Genomic DNA, 16,697 nt, shown 5'->3' on the forward strand with positions numbered 1-16,697 from the left:
GAACTTCAATAATTTTAATTAATGGCCAGGAGACACATTACAAGGTACAAGGCAAGCAAAGAGGCATAAATGAATAAATAAAAACATCAAGAATGCTGAATCATAGAATACATTTTTCTCATTTTATTTGTTGTTTTTCATTCAAATTACAAAAAATACCCTGCTTAGAGTTGTAGGCAATATACAGATCTTGTTAATGCTTTAAAAAAAAATCAACAGATCAAACCCACTACAAAATATTGCAGGCATAATTTAATTTCAGTAATGCATAATCAGTCATAGTATGCCAGGGAGGGTCAGCAGTATATTCGTTGAACATAAGTCAAGACAGATGTACCAGATCTTATGAAACTACACGGTCACTCAGGCTTTGCTCTAGAGAACAAACTGCCATTTATTTGCAAGGACTGCATGAGGATTTGTGGCATAAGCATTTGGGACATATTTCTGAATACTGGGGGCCGGGGACATGGGGGCAGAACCCTATTAATTGCATATGGGAAGAAACAGTACAATTTGAGAACGAAAATTTGTGGTAAAAATCAGGATGAACTGTCACAACGTGAAAACTGACATGAGAAAATATTTCCTTCTCCAAGACTGTAACTGCCCCTCTTCCCTGCTCCAGCCCACCAACACAGGCAATGGCCAAGCAGAAAATTCACTGAACGCAGCTTTGCTCCTGACTGGTTTCAGTCTATGCTGAGTAACTTTTCTCTAAGAAGGAAAGTAACATCATTTAGTATATTTGGGGTTGGACAAATCTGCTGTTCCTATTCTTGAAATGTTAATTAAGTATCATCTGTTGTGTTTATCCACCTAGAGAAAAGACACAGGACAGTTCAAGATTTACTCTGATGGGCCACAAATGGATTTTCCAAGCACTAGTACAGGATCATTTACTGGAGTCTGATGCTAACTGGCCGAGTACAGCTAGTCAGAGAGAGTCAAAATAGTAGCCAGGGTAGTAGCAGACATCCTAGTGGAGAACAGAGAGGACAAAGGATATTCCTCACCATCTGTAGATGTTATCTTCCATAAAATCTTGACAGGAGTTTCCTTCTAGAAGTAGGCTTCACTTGCACCATGTTGGATTAATGTAGCTTCACTGCTATTAATATTACTACTACTTTCTTTGGATAAATACTGTCTGCACCATAAAGAAAAAAAATGTTGAGAGAAAAAAAAAGTCATTCCACAATGAATTGTCCAATTCATTACTAATTTCTCCCCAAAATAGCCCAGTTTTGCAAATCATCTCAGCACCAACAAATCAGAATATTCCAATGGAATGAAAAGAATGATTAAAAGAAAAACCATCTTTAAACAAGTATTTACGTGTAAAACAGCTAGGAAAGTAAGTTCGGCTATAATTAGGCTTAAAAAAACCCTTCCTTGATATTTTTAATGAACTATTTATAGTATATATATAGTCTTTAAAAGACACTGGCAAATTTAAAGTGTCATGCAAGTTATATTAAACTTCAGAAAATGCCTCACAGATGAGCATAAAAATAATTTAATCTGTTTATTAAAAAAACCTCACCCAACCTACCCTCCCCCAAACTCAAAAAACTGGCATGTCATCTGATTACAATATATCAGTATTTTCCCAGGGAGGAAATACTGGGAATTAATAGGCTTCTTAATCTAGCAAGGAAAAGTGTAACAGGCAACACAAAAAGGGAAGCGAGACTGCTTCAAACTGCAGAAAAGCCATGCATTATAAGACTGAGATTAGTCACTGGAACAAGCTGCTAATAAAAGCAGCAAATTCTTAATTTCTTTCGGCCTTCAAAAGCACAATAACTGGCTTTCTGAAAATAAGCATTAGTCAAACTCAGGTGATGAAGCCTGATAAAGGAATGACTGTGTGAATGTTAACAGCGTGTGATGTGCAGGAGGTTAGATTACATGCTCTAGTGATATCGCCTATCCTTAAATGCTCTGAGTAAATACAGAATTCTGTTTGTTTCCAGCATAATGATCAGAATTCAGCAAATCCACCTTTTTCTTCTCCATTTTATGTTCTTCCTCACAAAACAGGGAGACAATTACTATGTGCCTGTCTACGATTGCTTTGCTATTTTCCACGCTCCTAAACCTTGATAAGAAATAGAATTCACTTTATGACCCCTTGACACTAATATGGCATTAATACAAACAAGAGCTGGGTCCATTATATTTATCACAGCAAAGTCCACAAAAATGACAGACACTCATTGTGCGTGCTGTAGCCTCAGGCATGTGGGATAAATGACAAGGTTTTAGGGACTCCTTGGGAGCTTCAGATCTCGTTTCAGTTCTACCAACAAATAAACACTAAAGATGTTTAAGTAACTGTTTGCTTAAAAAGCTTAATTTTAATTGAAACAGTAGGTGAATTTAAATTCTGCAGATTTGTGCCACGCACGTCCCACACCAGCCTTCCACCCGCTACATCTTCTTAAGTGGTATTACCCTATCTTTTTGCAAAGCAAGCTCCCACTGCATCTTCCATTCCTGAATGATTTCTAGCACTTAAGTTTAAATGGGAGAACAGATTTATTAATAGTAATGTTCTTGAGAAGTGTTGAAGTAATGCAGGGAAACAGTGCCACTGCTCCCGTTTACTCTGGGGAGTCGTTCTGCAGGTGAGGGGCTGCGTCCCTTTTCCATAGGCTCTTTGTAAACATGCGTGTGCCTGGTGCCGTGCTTTCTGAGTAAGTCCTGATCTTACCTAGCAGCACTGCCATCTACTTTCCAGAAAATAACATCCCTGCATCCTTCTCAGCACTGGGTTCTTGCTGACCTGGGGGAAGAGAAGGCAGCCGCGGCTGCCCGGCTGGTTTGGGGCGCTGGCAGAGAGCAGGACCTGGGGCAGCCGCAGCGGCCTGTGCCCGGGTGTGCTCAGGGCCGTGCAGGGAAGCGCTGGGCAGCAGGCGGGTTGCACAGGCGGAGGTGCAGCCGGTGAAACCACCGCGGGCTGGAGCTCTGACTGCAGCATCAACAGGCCAGCCAGCGGTGCCGTGGAAGGTGATTGTGAACCACGTCAGGAGTCGGTACCACTACGAATTATGTCCCTACATCACCATTTGGGGTTCTTGTTTTGGTAACAAATAGGTTTCCTCCTCCGGGGGAGGGTGTCCCATTCTCTTTCGTTGTAACAAGCCAGGATTTATGTTCAGAGTCATCTCCGTACACCACCAACCCCCTCTGCCTCTGCGTACGGTGCAGAAAACTTTTGCGGAAGTTTTAGGATGGAAAACCAAGTAGGTCAAGGCCCTCTAATAAGACCGTCGTAATCTGTCGGCAGACAGAAATGCTGCTGAGGCGGGCAAACAGGCGACACCCATTCTGGCGAGTTCCACCAGACTCTGCCCTTCCCGGCACGGCCCCGCCGCACAGACTGCCCGCTCCCGCCCGTGGCGGAACTGTCCCGTCCCGTCCTGCCCTGTCCTCTCCTGCCCTGCCCCCTCCTCTCCTGTCCTCTCCTCTCCTGTCCCACCGTGTCGTGTCGGTCGTGCCGTGTCCCCTCCTCTCCTGCCGTCCTCGCCCGTCCCGCACCGCCCCGCCTCTCGCGCCAGGTGGCAGCAAAGGAGCAACGTGCGGCAACCGCTCCGCCCCGGCGCACGCGCTGCCCGCGCGGTGTCGGGCAGGGCGGCTCGGCGGCCCCGCCCCCTCCCCCCCTCCCCCCCCCCCGCTGAGGCAGCGCCGGCAGCGGCGCCGGGAAGGGGCGGGGAAAAGGTGGGGATTTCGTTTGGAGCTTTTTATTTTATTTTTTTTTACCCCCAGGAGATGATTAGTTTTGTGTTTGTTTGCATAGCTTCAAAGCAAAGATTGACAATAATAAAAAGGAAAATAGTGAAAACTGGTAGTGCAGGTGAGTCCTTCCGAGTGAGCTGGCGTCCAGCCTGCCGCCGCGGGTGCACCGCAAGCCTCTTCCCAGGTCCTCTCAGCTGGGGGCCTGCGGCTGTGAAGTCACGGCCGTACGCTGTGTCTACAAGGAGAATTTAGGGCAAGGAGAATTTGCCAAAAAGTCACAAATCCCATGAAGAGTCATACGAAAAGGGTCAGCTCTTTGTAACCAGAATACCACAGCTGAGCTCCCATCCAGAAGACAACATCTCATTACATTTATTTGTCCTTTAACCTCTGCTGCTGTCGTGCACTAAAATGCCACTCTGAAAATGATGTCTTAATCTTTAGCAAGTGAGATACAGCAAGGAATGTCTTTTCTAGTCAAAATACCTGTTGGAAACAGCACCCAAAGCCTTTCTGAGCAATGAATTTCTGAGCACTGAAACTCTCACTGTGGTCTTCTCCAGGGGCTGCAAGGGAATCTCTGCTCTGGCGCCTGGAGCACCTCCTGCCCCTCCTGCACTGACCTTGGTGTCTGCAGAGTTTCTTACATCTTCTCACTCCTCCCTCTGGCTGCAAAAAGCTCTCGCTAGTTTTTTTCCCATTCTTAACTCTGGTATCCCAGAAGGACTACCACCATTGCTGATGGGCTCAGCCTTAGCCAGCGGCGGGTCTGTCTTGGAGTCGGCTGGCATGGGCTCTGTCGGGCATGGGGGAAGCTTCTAGCAGCTTCTCACAGAAGCCACCCCACCCACCGCTGCTACCAAAACCTTGCCATGCAAACCCAATACAGTAGGGCAACTATTAAATTTTGTTCATTATACTTCTCACAGGCTGCTTTTAGACTGCATAAAGTTGTAAAATTGACTTCTCAGGAGCTACAGCAAGAAGCTGTAGAGTTCTTGTACAGGAATCTAATCAGCCTCTCCCAGGTAATGCTGCATTAGGCTGTCGGGTGACACGGGCTGTTTGTCCCCATGCCCATCCAGGGCCCCACAGACCCTGTCACATTTACTGGATGTTGTTCTTCACAACCAGCCACCGGGCAAAACCACATCCCTCACACCTGCCTCAAACCAGATGTGGACTTTGGCATTAAAGTTGAGGAAGAGACCCCAGACTATTCTGTGACCTGTCCCTGTGCCCCCCACCTCCTGCCCCAGATCAGCAATCTTAAAAGGGCTTTGGCCCCACAGCTTCTGGACATGGCTGCTCAGGAAGAGTCTGTAGAACAAAATGCAGCCACAGGGTGGAGGAAGAGCTGTGTAACCAAAATTGCACCCAGTGACCTAGCCTGGTAGTGCCTTCCCTGGGGACCACAGCCCATCATCCCCAGGAACGCTGCCTCCAGGAGTGGGGTGCTACCCCCCACTTTGCTTTGTTAGAGGAGATTTTGGAAGAGTGACAAGATACATCTGTGGATGAGTTTGGTCTGTGAATGTAAGATGAGTTAGATTGTTGGATTTTTGCAGACCTTAATTTGTGTAAGAATCTAATTTGCTTTATTTGGGGCCGCTGCAGTAGTTTTTGTGAGTTATCTCCCATTTTAATTAAAGAAAGTAAACAGAAATGTGGAAAAACAAATGTTAACTGGAGCTGATTCCTTCCCAGTGGAGCATGAATTCCAAAGCTTCAGCTTTGAGTCTGTTTCCATATGGTGCCTCAGGGCGTACAAATGGGCGGTATGGGAAGATAAAGCCTCCTGACATTACAGAGCTGCTGCTGAGAGGACACGCCGACTGGCCATTAGCACCACAAAGGCATCTGCTTGCACTGTGGCCCTGTCTGCATCTCCCATGTAGCTAAGCCCCTGCTAGGTGGGTTAAGGTCTCCTGGGGCCCTGATGACCACAAGGCCAAAGCCCTGCAGGATGGAGCCATGGTGGATATCCATTTCCATTGCTCCCTTCTCCACAGACATACGCCTTTGGTACGAGCTGTGCACTAGATCCTGGACCCTCTGCCCTCATTCACAGGGGAGACGCCTATCTGGACACTGCTCCAGGCCAGGGAGGGGCAAAAATGAGATAGCAAGGGCCTCAGAAATCCCTAAGGAGACGAGACAAGAAAAGCACAGCACTTCAACCAAACAAAAATATTTCATTAACTGAACACAGTTGTTTTTTAAGAGTATACAAGTGAGCTACCTAAGGAGCTATTGATCTTGTCGCTGCACTGTCATCTTGATGCAGTCTCCTGAGTCATGCTCTTCTCCAGCACAGCAGCTGTGGAGCTCAAGCTCTGCCCATCCTCTGGCAGGTCCTGGCCCAGGCAGACCACGTACCAGACCATGCTTGCAGCAGAGCACCACACAGGATGGCATATTTGCTGTGGATCCCATGACCCTGGGGGCAGCTAGTGGGGCTCCAGGATCAGCACTAGTGACCTGTACAGCTCTGCAGTGGTCTGCAGATTAATCTGAAGGCAAAAAGGAGTGTAGATAAAGTGAGAGAGAATGACCTAATTTGTACCTCCTATATCAGAGATATAATGCTGTGCTACTTCCTTGTTCTGTCTCTACTTGTCTGATCTGAGTAGATTAAGAACCTCCTGCTGCTTCAAGCTGTCTTTGGCAAGTAGATGGAGAATTCCAGGCAGTTGATAGAAGTGCCAGCTCCGTTAGCTCTGCAGCTGATGTGTCTTGGTGTGCTCCCAACCATTCTGAAGAAGCATGGTGGGCTACTGGAGGTGCTCACTCACCATAGGCTGTCTCCACTGGATCCACACTTAACTGGAGTGCCTGATGCAAGAGATGTTTGTTTTCATTCTGTCTTTCAAATGTCCCAGTACAGCAAGTGGTCAATCAACTGTTCCAGAAAATGGCTGAAATCCCACAGTCCTGAGAGACGGTGGTGAGAGGGACCTCTCTCTCTCTTCCTCAATCTTGCCAAGACACCCAGTTCCTGTGCTGTCAGGAATCTGTCCCAACTGCTTCCATTTTGTCACAAAGGTTACTCTGTACCCTGCAACACCCATGTGAAGTGCCATCTCTTCCCCTAATGTGATGCCAGATCATTTGTGGGGAGAGGAGCAAAAAAATTACAGAATATTCTGCACCTGAGAAATGCACCCTCAGACCTAAGGATGGTCATTCATGAAGATGAGCTGACAGGGTCTGATGGCAGATGTAGTCAATCCTTGTCTGGTGTTGCTCTCAGAGCTAGTGAAAACACATGAGGGAGAAGCAGAAGATCACATCTGCCATGATTTCTCTTCTCTGAGTAGGCAGAGCTCAGCTGCTGTGGATTATTCCCTAGAGAAGACACTTTCTCTTCAATGATTAGAGAGGGAAACTGGGGAGATATGGTTCATCAGACTGGGTTAGACAGCATGAACACCCTTTCTACCATCTCTTACTCCTTTCTGAAGACCTCTGTGTATGTTTCTTTTGGAGAGAAGGAGGCTGAGGGGCGACCTCATTGCTCTCTACAGCTTCCAGAGGAGGGGAAGTAGAGAGGGAGGTGCTGAGCTCTTCTCTCTGGGATTCACTGACAGGACATGTGGGAATAGTCCAAAGCTGTACCGGGGAGGTTTACATTGGACGTTAGGAAGCATTTCTTTACTGAGAGGGTGGTCAAACAGGCTTCCTAGAGAGGTGGTCGATGCCCCAAGCCTGTCAGTGTTTAAGAGGCATTTGGACCATGCCTTTAATAACATGCTTTAACTTTTTGTCAGCCCTGAAGTGGTCAGGCAGTTGGGCTAGATGATCACTGTAGGTCCCTTCCAAATGAAATAGGCTAGGCTAGGCTATTCTATTCTATTCTATTCTAGGATCACACCTTGTTTCTCCTCCACTCACCAATTGTCTAAAGGCAGAGCCAACCTGTGAACACTTGTGACTTTTTTTCCTCCAACCAATCTTTCCTAAATAAAGTATATATTCAAGCTGCACTTTGTTCTATGTTATAGGTAAGTGGCCTGAAGCATGCATTCAAATGAGGGAAATCACAAGCACATGTCTACTTGTTTTTCCACATGCTAGGTGTACACCCATGGCTTAGCTTAAGGAAAACACTGTAATGTCACTTGATAAATGCCTATATACATGAGACAAAAATGCTGCAATGTTGAAAAAAACTGATACCATTTTTCATTTACCTGGGACAAACCGTTCCTTCTTATTAAAGCCACTTTCTAATGCATCGTCAATGCTTAATTTAGCATATACTTATTAAAATGAACTAACGCATAGAGTAAACAAAACAGCTGAGAAATATTAGGGAAACCTATGGTAGAAAAACAAGTGGCTGGCAAACAATGCTTCACAGAGTCTAAGTACACCTTCAACCTTCAGAAATAAATATTCTGTAATATTATCTTATTTTGCACATTTACTAAATCACAACAAAGAAACTGAAGATCAAGGCTCCTTTAGACATAGCGATTAACATAATCTAAATTTTTAACTATAATATGAAAACAAGATTGAGTAATAAGGCATCAAAGTGCAACACTGACAAGGGTGTGAAATCTCTGCTTTAAAGTAATTTTGCACTTGTTTTCTACCGGCTGTGAGGTTTAATATAGACAAACAAGTTTCATATATAGAAATTCTTCCCAAACTCAAAAATAAAATTTCTACTTTTCCTTTTGTTTTTCTGATCCTTTTCTAGAGCATTTATTCCCCACAGAAACATTAAATACCACAAATGCCTGCAATGAGGCAGTCCACAATAAACATTATTCACATATTTAAAATTGATATTTGATTTATTATGCCCAAAATACATTTATAGGTTTTTTTTTCTGAACCAATTTTGTCTCCTTTTTTTTCTTTTTTTTTTTTCCTTCTGCAGAGGTTTATAATATACTGAACAAAGATGTTCAAGACTACACATTAAACATTTGCCTGGCAGTCTGATGACTCTACCACATTATCTGGGCTCTGCTCACTACCTCTGTCCTCTCGGCTATACTCTCCTCAAATATTGACATTGCTCTTCATACATGGAAATATTCATATTTTAAATACTCTCCAATCCAAAATGTCCTTGGATTTTACAGGGCATATTTTCTGTCCTCTACTTCAGGCAGTTGTGAAAAGTGGGATGTAAATCATCTGTGGCGCAGCCTTTACAGTCCTCAGATGGTGCTTAATGATACCATTGCACAGCAGCTCATAAAACTGGGCACATAAATGTTTTTATGGCTATGGACTTGTATGGGCTCAGTTCTGTATTTCTTCCCAAATTTAGTACATTTCTGCTGAATTAGCTTCTGATCTCTTTTCCCATCCTATTGTGCATCTGGCAAGAGGTCTGGGCTAAAAACAGATAAGGCATCAAGCCATTTGTTCCTTCAGAGTTGTCAGCCCCTAGAGAAACATCACTCAGATGTTGAGAAATGCTAAATAAGAAATAAGTAAGGCCTCTCTAGCTTAAATTTTATTCTTCATGTGAAGAAGGAGCTCTTTTAAGCATTAATTTTAGGAGATTTAAGATTTAGCTGCAAAAGATTCCCCTCAGACCATCTCAAGCTCTTATCCTGTCAGCAGGAAAGCAAACATGCTGCCAACTGAGCTGTCATAGCCTGCTCGGAGAAGTCAATCTTTAAGCCACTCTCTCTCCATCTTTTAAAGTAGTCTTATGCAACCTGACCTGTCAAGTGTGAGCAGGACAAAATGTAGGAAAGGAATACCAGGGGGAAGGATTAAAAAGGACTATGGCATTAAGATATGTTCAATGTATTTATCAATGATCTGGATGCAGGAGTTGAATGCACCATGATGATACCAAACTGGGAGGTGCTGTTAACTCTCTTGCAGAGGGATCTAGATAGACTGGAGCATTGGTCAATGATTAATGGGATGAAATTTAACAAGTCCAAATGCCGGATTCTACACCTAGGACGGAGTAATGTCGGGCACAAGTACATACTGGGAGAGGAGTGGCTGGAGAGCAGCCCTGCAGAAAGGGATCTGGGGGTGATGGTCCACAGCAGCTCAATACGAGTCAGCAGCGTGCCCTGGCAGCCAAGAGGACAAACCACATCCTGGGGTGCATCAAACACAGCGTAAGCAGCTGTTCAAGAGAGGGGATTATCGAGTGATTCAGTGTATTCAGCGCTGGTGCGGCCTCACATTGAGCACTGTGTGCAGTGCTGGGCTCCACAGTTTAAGAATAATGTGCGGGTGCTTGAATGCATCCAGAGGAGGGCAACAAAGCTGGTGAAAGGGCTGGAAGGCATGTGCTGTGAGGAGCGGCTGAGGATTCTGGGTTTTTCTAGTTTGGAGAGAAGGAGGCTGAGGGGCGACCTCATTGCTCTCTACAGCTTCCAGAGGAGGGGAAGTGGAGAGGGAGGTGCTGAGCTCTTCTCCCTGGGATCCAGTGACCGGACACATGGGAATGGTCCAAAGCTGCACCTAGGGACTGGACATTAGGAAGCATTTCTTTACTGAGAGGGTGGTCAGGCACTGGAACAGGTTTCCTAGAGGGGTGGTCGATGCCCCAAGCCTGTCAGTGTTTAAGAGGCATTTGGACCATGCCTTTAATAACATGCTTTAACTTTTGGTCAGCCCTGAAGTGGTCAGGCAGTTGGACTAGATGATTGTCGTAGGTCCCTTCCAAATGAAATATTCTATTCTATTCTATTCTAAGATGCTGGGAGAACACCCAGGAGCACACACATGGCTTTGGATAAAGGTCCTTGTAAGAGAAAAGGTTAGTAGTTTGGCAGCAGAGGTTTTGGGATGGAGCACAGTGAAGAGAAGATGTACAGGCTGGAGGATTGTTTTGGTAGGGAAGAGAAAAGACGTTGAGGATGAGTTTCTTTGCAGTAGCAGGAGAGAGGGGAGGTGGACACTCAAGTGAGGTGAGAGGGATTTGAGAACTGGGCCGGAGGGTATTGCAAAATGGAAGAAGGGAGTAGACATGACAGAAGTATTTATTAGACAAGCCTGATGACACTGATCGTTGTCAATGCCCTCCCCACGCCTTCTTCCTGGGCAAGCAGCTACTGACATTGATGGTGCACATTAACATGTGTTTGCAGTAGCAGGTTAGCTGTCCTTTCTGTTGAGTAATCACTGTTCAGCCACAGATAAAACTGGTTTATTCCAGGATAAATGTTTTCTGTTGAGTGGCTGCTGCATTGTAGATAGCTAACTGTCCATGGGACTCTAGTGGTGGTAGACTGGTGGTCAGCTGAAGACCCTCATGACCCACCTGGTTACTTAAATTGTCTTACTGTACGTTTAGTTGTGATTTCTGTCTATTCCTACTGCCTGGAGTCTTCTGGGCAACACTTATACCAAACTTGGACCAGCAGTCTGCCTCACATTTTTTCTGCCCTTCCCAGCTGTTCATACATCATCACAGCCCAGCTCTCTTGATACGGATCTGGCACATCACGTCACATTTGTTTCTGTGGTTCCTTCACCTTCTTTAGTCTAATATCTGTCTATGTGCTTTCCTGAAAACAAGAGGAGTTTAGATAATACTATCTTAAGAGAGCAAGCTTTTTTTAAACATAATGCCTTCTTTTAATAAAAGAGCTATACCATGTTTTCTTGTCCAAAAGTGTTCACAGTACTCACAAGTGTAGTTTAATGACTTTATTTAAAAATATGTGAATGCATAAAGACACTTTTCTCTACAAATGCGTACCTTCTACTGCCTATTTGCATGTAGATAAGTAAGACCCTCCATATTGTGTCAGACTGAAGGTCCTTTAGTAATGTTTTAAGTTCACTGTTTTGTCCTTTGGGAATAGACTAGTAGAACTAACAAAGCCAATTACAGCTGAAGAATGGTTTAAAAATCTATCAGTTCTCAGCTACAGCACCTCAGTTAAAAACTGCAATCAGGCGAAGAGGCTTAATGCCTACTTACGTGTCCAACAGGAATGTCAACTGGACACATGAGCAGGCATGCAGTGAATTAGTGGGAGATCAACAACTTGATCACATAGGGAATGTCTGCACAGCTACCCTAGACAGAGGTAAGACTATGACTCCAGGCATGAAGAACATAGGACATACCTCCACAATAGTGTTCAGGAAACAGAAGTGTAGAAAGAAATTTGTAGATCCTTCTGGTAATCTTTGTGTGCAAAGAGGGGACTAGAAAATAGAAATAACATTTTCATAGTATTTTCCTATATGTTGCTGGTAAAACAACTACTAGAATACTGTGTCCAAAGGGATAAAGATTCAAAAAAACATTATGGATGAAAACTACAAAACTTGTTATAGATTGCTTAATCATCCTAAAAGCATGATCTATTTAAATGATCAAAGATTAAAGGCCCCTTGATCACAATTTATAAATGCCAAATCTAGCTGTTGAAGGTATAATGAGATTCAGTGGCTGGGAGATGAAGCTAAACTAATTCGGACCATAAATAATGCTCTCATTAGTTATCTGTGTGCATACTAACTGTCGAAATAATCTATCAAAGATTGCCCATCACTAAAAAGAATTAAATCAACATTGGATTTTTATTTGATAGACATGCTTTAATTCAGCAACATCTATTGGGTTTGAAGCAAATTAATTAAATAGATGTCCAGTGACCTGTGTTACTTACAGAAAAGACTGGAGTAAATTGTAAAGCCTATATTAATCACTGAGTTCTTTAATTTATCCACTGCAAATAACAACCTCATAGCTTGGTTATGTGTTGCAAGGCTTATGTCTTGATTTGTTTAGCTTAATCAGAATATCAAGATATCCTTTGCAGAGCATATCTCCTTCCTCTCACAGCCAGCAACAACTCTAAAATGGACCATTGGAACGCATCCTGACCTCTAAATCATATCACCACCTTTGTCAACAAGCCCTCCTGGACGTCACACCGGGATCAGATAGGGACATTTTCACTGGCACTGTTGCCCAAAAGGATTACAAAGAAGGTGACATTATTTGGGGCTGTAACTATATCCTACTGAGAGATGTCCCATGACAGTTTTATTACTGTTGCACCTTTTAAAATGCATTGCAGTGCAGCCTGGGAACAACGTGTTCATTTGTCAAGATAATATACATCTAAGTGTGCCTCCTGTTAAACTCACAGTCAGGCATTTCCAAAGCTTAATCATCACTTTGCCTTATTTTTGGCTGGTGGTGATTTACTTAACTTCTCTGTGACTGTGTGTCAAGTAACAATAGTAATCTGCTTTCTGGGGTCTTGGGAGCATTGGGCAGTGTTGTGTAATGTGCTGTAACTTGAAGTTTGTGTTGGGTTTGCGTGGCAGGGTTTTGGTAGCGGGGGGGCTACAGGGGTGGCTTCTGTGAGAAGCTGCTAGAAGCTCCCCCTGTGTCTGATAGAGCCAATGCCAGCCGGCTCCAAGACGGGCCTGCCGCTGGCCAAGGCCAAGCCAATCAGCGCCTCTGTGATAACATATTTAAGAAGTAGAAAAACACTTAGAGGGAGAGAGCTTTTGCAGCCGGAGAGAGGAGTGAGAAGATGTAAGAAACTCTGCAGACACCAAGGTCAGTGCAGATGGAGGGGGAGGAGGAGCTCCAGGCGCCGGAGCAGAGATCCCCCTGCAGCCCGTGGTGAAGGCCATGGTGAAGCAGGCTGTCCCCCTGCAGCCCATGGAGGAAGGATGAGGGGGTGTAGCGATTCCACCTGCAGCCCGTGGAGGACCCCACGCCGGAGCAGGTGGAGGCACCTGAAGGAGGCTGCGGCCCGTGGGAAGCCCACGCTGGAGCAAGTTCCTGGCCGGACCGGTGGACCCGTGAAGAGGGGAGCCCACGCCAGGGCAGGTTTGCTGGCAGGACTTGTGACCCCGTGGGGGACCCCACGCTGGAGCAGTTTGCTCCTGAAGGTCTGCACCCCGTGAGAGGGACTCCATGCTGGAGCAGGGGAACGATGAGAGGAGCCCTCCCCCTGAGGATGAAGAAGCGGCAGAAACACCGTGAGATGAACTGACCGTAACCCCCACTCCCCGTCCCCCTGTGCCGCTGAGGGGGGGAAGGTTGAAGCCGGGAGTGAAGTTGAGCCCGGGAAGATGGGAGGGGTGGGGGGAAGTGTTTTAAGAGTTGATTTTATTTTCTCATTCCTCTACTCTGTTTTTGCCTAGTAATAAATTAGATGAATTCCCTCTCTAAGTTTGGTCTGTTTTGCTCGTGACAACAATTAGAGAGTGATCTCTCCCTGTCCTTATCTCGACCTACAAGCATTTCGTTATGCCTTTTCTCCCCTGTTTGGTGAATAAGGGGAGTGAGAGAGCGGCTCTGGTGGGCACCTGGCCCCCAGCCAGGGTCAACCCACCACAGTCTTTTTGGCGCCCAACGTGGGGCATGAGAAAATCGAGATAAGGACAGTAATTGGAGGAGGTAACGGGCAAAACATTGACTGAACTTAGTTTGAGAGCAAAATAGCGGTGAAGGGACGAGAGGTGGATTCTGTGTGTATTGTCTACTCTTGTTTAGTGTTGTGATAGTGTTGCTTTGATTCTGGTGGGGGGAATTCTTTTTTCTTTTTCCTTGTAGATGTGATTTGTGTGTGTGTAGTTTTTCTGTTGAATGTATGTTTTAATAATTCTTAAATATGTGATTCACAGAGGCGAGGGGTGGAATGTGTTGGGTTTGCGTGGCAGGGTTTTGGTAGCGGGGGGGCTACAGGGGTGGCTTCTGTGAGAAGCTGCTAGAAGCTCCCCCTGTGTCTGATAGAGCCAATGCCAGCCGGCTCCAAGACGGGCCTGCCGCTGGCCAAGGCCAAGCCAATCAGCGCCTCTGTGATAACATATTTAAGAAGTAGAAAAACACTTAGAGGGAGAGAGCTTTTGCAGCCGGAGAGAGGAGTGAGAAGATGTAAGAAACTCTGCAGACACCAAGGTCAGTGCAGATGGAGGGGGAGGAGGAGCTCCAGGCGCCGGAGCAGAGATCCCCCTGCAGCCCGTGGTGAAGGCCATGGTGAAGCAGGCTGTCCCCCTGCAGCCCATGGAGGAAGGATGAGGGGGTGTAGCGATTCCACCTGCAGCCCGTGGAGGACCCCACGCCGGAGCAGGTGGAGGCACCTGAAGGAGGCTGCGGCCCGTGGGAAGCCCACGCTGGAGCAAGTTCCTGGCCGGACCGGTGGACCCGTGAAGAGGGGAGCCCACGCCAGGGCAGGTTTGCTGGCAGGACTTGTGACCCCGTGGGGGACCCCACGCTGGAGCAGTTTGCTCCTGAAGGTCTGCACCCCGTGAGAGGGACTCCATGCTGGAGCAGGGGAACGATGAGAGGAGCCCTCCCCCTGAGGATGAAGAAGCGGCAGAAACACCGTGAGATGAACTGACCGTAACCCCCACTCCCCGTCCCCCTGTGCCGCTGAGGGGGGGAAGGTTGAAGCCGGGAGTGAAGTTGAGCCCGGGAAGATGGGAGGGGTGGGGGGAAGTGTTTTAAGAGTTGATTTTATTTTCTCATTCCTCTACTCTGTTTTTGCCTAGTAATAAATTAGATGAATTCCCTCTCTAAGTTTGGTCTGTTTTGCTCGTGACAACAATTAGAGAGTGATCTCTCCCTGTCCTTATCTCGACCTACAAGCATTTCGTTATGCCTTTTCTCCCCTGTTTGGTGAATAAGGGGAGTGAGAGAGCGGCTCTGGTGGGCACCTGGCCCCCAGCCAGGGTCAACCCACCACAAAGTTCCATCTCAGCATTTCAGAGAGATCAGCATAGTGACCTGTCTTTCATCTACATAGGCGATGACTGTGTGTCATCCAAGGCAACTTGGCTTTAGTCCGAGGAAGGGACATTTCTCAGCAGCGAAGGTATATCCTGTTCTTATAGACCAAATGATACACTGAAGCTCCAGGAATTGGTCAAAAGCATTGGCATGTTACATACCATAACGTTTATACGGACTACTCTCAGCAGTAAGATGTCACCCAACACTTTTCTTACAGTTTGCTATTTCTGTTTCATTAGTTACTTGCTAGCAGCTACTGTCCTCACATCTGGCACATATAGATAATAAGAATGGTATTTTCAGGGACAAGACTATTTCAATTTGCTGCTAGTTTTAGCCAAACGACACGCTATTTTGCATTTGGTGCAACGTTGGGTTTTTTCCTCCTGCCAATTATAGCCACATCACATGTTGGCCTAACAAGGTTAGGATTTCTCTTTTGTAAAGCTCTTAGGCTGTTTTTGCTACCATTAAGGGCTGATGCTTTATTAATCTTTTGCATATGAAATTGTACCAAATGGCAGCCATGAAAGTCACCACTAATTGTGGAGAGCCAGACAATGGACACAGCTCCTTCTCCAGCTCCAGGCTATGTCAGCTAGAAGGCCATTATGGCTCTCCTGCCAGACACTATAGTTCCCTCCCAACTCTTAGCTCAGCTGCTTGTGGAATTGTTCCTTACCTACATGGAGCTAAATGTGACAAGTCAGAAAAGGGTTACTGTTCCAAGGAACCCAGCTCACTTTGATGGGCGAATAAGCAGCTCAGGAGATTAGAAGGGGCAGTAAGCTGCAACATGGGTGGTGCGGAAGAGAAGAGGTGTTCAGCTGAAGACAACAGCTTCTGCTAGCACAGCCAGATCTTGGAGTCAACATGTGCCTCCATCTTAGTTTTGCTTGATTCCTCATCTCTCTAAAATAAGGAGCACAATAGGAAGCAGGATTTTCCTCTGGTAGCTTCTACCCATCCCAATCTCATCTGCATTTTTCCCCATTAATGCTGAATTTTAATTTCCCCATCGAGCAGTCTAAAACCTCTCTTCTTTGTTCTTAGTCACTCCCCACTCACTTCTAAAGACACTGGTCTTGATCATATTGTGACTTCTGTTATGCAGCAGTACCGCTCTAATTAGTGCTTGAACTCATTCCTGACTGTTATTTGGAAGAAGCTGGAGGTATTTTCTAATTTCCATTCTTCAGGCCCGTTCATGAAAAATTCACCTTCTGTGATAGACGATGAGTTT

The sequence above is a fragment of the Grus americana genome, chromosome 3 (assembly GCF_028858705.1).
Source record: "Grus americana isolate bGruAme1 chromosome 3, bGruAme1.mat, whole genome shotgun sequence".
In the NCBI taxonomy this organism is placed as follows: Eukaryota; Metazoa; Chordata; class Aves; order Gruiformes; family Gruidae; genus Grus; species Grus americana.